At 44.0% G+C, this 5161-nt stretch overlaps 1 pseudogene; it reads left to right on the forward strand.

Moving 5' to 3' along the window:
* Positions 1 to 1101: 1101 nt before the first annotated feature.
* LOC102278382 (cytochrome c oxidase subunit 5B, mitochondrial pseudogene) lies at positions 1102 to 1559 on the forward strand (annotated as a pseudogene).
* The last annotated feature ends 3602 nt before the right edge of the window (positions 1560 to 5161 follow it).

Below are 5161 nucleotides of genomic sequence, written 5' to 3' on the forward strand. Positions count from 1 at the left end.
GGAGGCAGGCCTAGAAAGTGGCCCGTGGCTGGGGCTGGAATTGAACTGGTGGCTTCTGGCGATGAGGGGAGCAAACATTATCAAGAGGAAGGCCTCCCACGGCGGGCCACTGTGACCCTTGGAGCTCAGTCGAACAGTTTAAAGTAGCATGAGACTGGCCTAGGCACGGATCCACAGAGTAACCGGAGAAGCAGCCTGGGGCTCCCTTCCCCAAGTCTAGGAGTTTGTATTCCTTTTATTCCTTTTTCTTCTTATTTTTGGTTACACTGAGTGGCATGTGGAGTCTTAGTTTACCAACCAGGGATGGAAACCTGCGCCCCCTGCATTGGAGGGTGAAGTGTTAATCATTGGACTGCCGGGAAAGTCCCTATTTTTATTCTTTTTTTTTTTTTCAGCTTTATTGAGGTATAATTGACATAAAGTACATATACAGGCACACCTTGGAGATATGGCTGGTTTAGTTTCAGACCTCTGCACAGTAAAATGAGTCACACAAATTTTTTTATTTCCCAGTGCGTATAAGTTATGATGCACTGTTGTGTGTAACAGCATTATGTCTGAAAAACAATATACATATCTTAATTTAAAAATGCTTTATTGCTGAGAAATGCTAACTACCATCTGAGCCTTCAGTGAGTCACAGTAGTAACATCAAAGACCACAGATCAGCATAACAAATAATAATGAAAAAGTCTGAAATATTGTAAGAATTAACAAAATATAACAGAGATATGAAGTGAGCAAATGCTGTTGGAAAATGGTAGATGACAGATGATCTTATTTGCAAGATAGAAACAGAGACACAGACAGAATAAGTGTCTGGACACTGAGGGAGGAAAGGGAGAGGCTTGGATGAGTTGGGAGATTGGGATTGACGTATGTATACCACTGATACTGCATATAAAATAACTAATGAGAACCTACTGTAGAGCACAGGGGACTCAGTGCTCTGTGGTGACCTAAATGGGAAGGAAATCTGAAAAAAAATGGTTATATGTATACATACAGCTGATTTACTTTGCTGTACAATGGAAACTAATATGACTATTGTAAAGCAACTATACTCCAATAAAAATTAATTTAAAGCTGGAAGTGCTGGTGTTTGTAGTGGGCGTGATGGCATCAAGGTTACTCCGTGGAGCTTGAGTTTTGGCCTCCCAGGCCCTGAGAGCCCGGGGTCCAAATGGAGTCTCCGTGGTGCGCTCTATGGCGTCTGGAGGTAGTGTTCCTACTGATGAAGAGCAGGCGACTGGGCTAGAGAGGGAGGTCATGCTGGCTGCTCGCAAGGGACAGGACCCATACAATATACTTGCCCCAAAGGCAACCTCAGGTACCAAGGAAGACCCTAATGTACCAAGGAAGATCCTAATTTAGTCCCCTCCATCACCAACAAGCGGACAGTGGGCTGCATCTGTGAAGAAGACAACAGTACTGTCATCTGGTTCTGGCTGCACAAAGGCGAGGCCCAGCAATGCCCCAGCTGTGGAACCCATTACAAGCTGGTGCCACACCAGTTGGCCCACTGAGCATTACACTAATGCACTCAGAATATGATGTGGAATTCCTTCTTTCCAGTAAAGACTAGCCATAATACATTGGCTTCTCCTCCCATAAAAAAAAAAAAAAAATTAATTAAAAAAATGGCACTATGACTTCCCTGGTGGTCCAGTGGCTAAGACGTGGCGCTCCCAATGCAAGGGGCCCAGGTTCAATCCTTGGACAGGGAACTAGATCCTACATGCCACAACTAAGTACCATAACTAAGACCTGGTGCAGCCAAGTAAAATTTTTTTTAAATAGTAATAAAAATTAAAAATGGCAGATATAGACTTGCTTGATGCATGGTTGCCACCAACCCTCAATTTATAAAAAAAAAAAACTCAGTATCTGTGATGGATATGAGTTTGAGTGAACTCCGGGAGTTGGTGATGGACAGGGAGGCATGGCGTGCTGTGATTCATGGGGTCGAAAAGAGTCAGACACGACTGCGCGACTGAACTGACTGACTGACTGACTGATAAATGAGATATGCCTTTATTTAGACTGTCAGTTCAGTTCAGTTCAGTCCAGTCCCACAGTCGTGTCCGACTCCTTGCGATCCCATGAATCGCAGCACGCCAGGCCTCCCTGTCCATCACCAACTCCCGGAGTTCACTCAGACTCATGTCCATTGAGTCAGTGATGCCATCCAGCCATCTCATCCTCTGTCGTCCCCTTCTCCTCCTGCCCCCAATCCCTCCCAGCATCAGAGTCTTTTCCAATGTGTCAACTCTTTGCATGAGGTGGCCAAAGTACTGGAGTTTCAGCTTTAGCATCAGTCCTTCCAATGAAATCCCAGGGCTGATCTCCTTCAGAATGGACTGGTTGCAAAAAAAAAAAAAAAAAGAATGGACTGGTTGGATCTCTCAAGAGTCTTCTCCAACACCACAGTTCAAAAGCATCAATTCTTCGGCGCTCAGCCTTCTTCATAGTCCAACTCTCACATCCATACTTAACCACAGGAAAAACCATAGCCTTGACTAGACGGACCTTTGTTGGCAAAGTAATGTCTCTGCTTTTGAATATGCTATCTAGGTTGGTCATAACTTTCCTTCCAAGGAGTAAGCGTCTTTTAATTTCATGGCTGCAGTCACCATCTGCAGTGATTTTGGAGCCCAAAAAAATAAAGTCTGCCACTGTTTCCACTGTTTCCCCCTCTATTTCCCATGAAGTGATGGGACCGGATGCCATGATCTTCATTTTCTGAATGTTGAGCTTTAAGCCAACTTTTTCACTCTCTACTTTCACTTTCATCAAGAGGCTTTTGAGTTCCTCTTCACTTTCTGCCATAAGGGTGGTGTCATCTGCATATCTGAGGTTATTGAGATTTCTCCCGGCAATCTTAATTCCAGCTTGTGCTTCTTCCAGTCCAGCGTTTCTCATGATGTACTCTGCATAGAAGTTAAATAAGCAGGGTGACAATATACAGCCTTGACGTACTCTTTTTCCTATTTGGAATCAGTCTGTTGTTCCATGTCCAGTTCTAACTGTTGCTTCCTGACCTGCATACAGATTTCTCAAGAGGCAGGTCAGGTGGTCTGGTATTCCCATCTCTTTCAGAATTTTCCACATTTGATTGTGATCCACACAGTCAAAGGCTTTGGCATAGCCAATAAAGCATAAATAGATGTTTTTCTGGAACTCTCTTGCTTTTTCCATGATCCAGGGGCTGTTGGCAATTTGATCTCTGGTTCCTCTGCCTTTTCTAAATCCAGCTTGAACATCAGGAAGTTCACAGTTCATGTATTGCTGAAGCCTGGGTTGGAGAATTTTGAGCATTACTTTACTAGCATGTGAGATGAGTGCAATTGTGCGGTAGTTTGAGCATTCTTTGGCATTGCCTTTCTTTGGGATTGGAATGAAAACTGATCTTTTCCAGTCCTGTGGCCACTGCTGAGTGTTCCAAATTTGCTGGCATATTGAGTGTAGCACTTTCACAGCATCATCTTTTAGGATTTGGAATAGCTCAACTGGAATTCTATCACCTCCACTAGCTTTGTTTGTAGTGATGCTTTCTAAGGCCCACTTGACTTCACATTCCAGGATGTCTGGCTCTAGGTGAGTGATCACACCATTGTGATTATCTGGGTCATGAAAACCTTTTTTGTATAGTTCTTCTGTGTATTCTTGCCACCTCTTCTTAATATCTTCTGCTTCTGTTAGGTCCATACCATTTCTGTCCTTTATCGAGCCCATCTTTGCATGAAATGTTCCCTTGGTTATCTCTAATTTTTTGAAGAGATCTCTAGTCTTTCCCATTCTGTTGTTTTCCTCTATTTCTTTGCACTGATTGCTGAGGAAGGCTTTCTTATCTCTTCTTGCTATTCTTTGGAACTCTGCATTCAGATGCTTATCTTTCATTTTCTCCTTTGCTTTTCGCTTCTCTTCTTTTCACAGCTATTTGTAAGGCCTCCCCAGACAGCCATTTTGCTTTTTTGCATTTCTTTTCCATGGGGATGGTATTGATCCCTGTCTCCCGTACAATGTCATGAACCTCATTCCATAGTTCATCAGGTACAGTCTGATAAATTTTGACATATGTATAAGCCCATGAAATCAAAATAATGACTGGTAATCCCTCGCCCCATCCCCAGCCTTTGTGCCTGATATGCTTTCTGTCAATATAGGTTAGTTTGCATTTTCTAGAGTTTTATAAAGATGGGATTATACAATATGCACTTTTTTATAGGCTGGCTTCTTAGCCACATTGAGATTCATCACAGTCATTGCCTGGTATCAAGTTCCTTTTTGTTGCAAAGTAGGAGAAGGCAATGGCACCCCACTCCAGTACTCTTGCCTGGAAAATCCCATGGACGAAGGAGCCTGGTAGGCTGCAGACCATGGGGTCGCTAAGAGTCGGACACGACTGAGCGACTTCACTTTCACTTTTCCCTTTCATGCATCGGAGAAGGAAATGGCAACCCACTCCAGTGTTCTTGCCTGGAGAATCCCAGGGACAGGGGAGCCTGGTGGGCTGCCATCTATGGGGTCGCACAGAGTCGGACACGACTGAAGCGACTTAGCAGCAGCAGCAGCAGCAGCAGTATTCCATTGTAGGGACACAGCACCGTTTTTAATCCATTCACCTGTTAGTGGGCCTTTGGGAATTGTGACTAAAGCTACAGTGAACACTCATGTTCCTTTGTGAGGACACATAGTTTTACATCTCTTGGGTACATACCTAGGGATGGAGTTGCTAGACCACCTAGCAACTTTGTAACATTTTGAGGAGTGGCTAAACTGTTTTCCCAAGCGGCTGCACCATTTTACATTTCCCACTGGTAGCACATGACTTTGAATTGCTTTCATCTTCACCGAAACTTGGGCTGTTCGGTCTTTTTATTTTAGCCACTCTAATAGGTTTGAAAGTTGGGATCTTATCCTGTTGATTGATAGTTGAGTAGTTAATAACGTAATGGTGAGGATTGGTGTAGCCAGCAGTGCCGGATGCTTGGCAAACATTAATACTTAAAACCCCACTGCAGGAAACTGTAAACGGAATCTAGGTCTGCGCACTGACTGCACTGGGGCACTGAGTGGTCACGGGTAAGCCACGCAGTCAATAGTGACCACAATACACATTCAGCTCGCTAACGGGAAAGGGAGGGGGGAAATCCATCAT

This window comes from Bos mutus, chromosome 23 (assembly GCF_027580195.1).
Source record: "Bos mutus isolate GX-2022 chromosome 23, NWIPB_WYAK_1.1, whole genome shotgun sequence".
Taxonomy (NCBI): Eukaryota; Metazoa; Chordata; class Mammalia; order Artiodactyla; family Bovidae; genus Bos; species Bos mutus.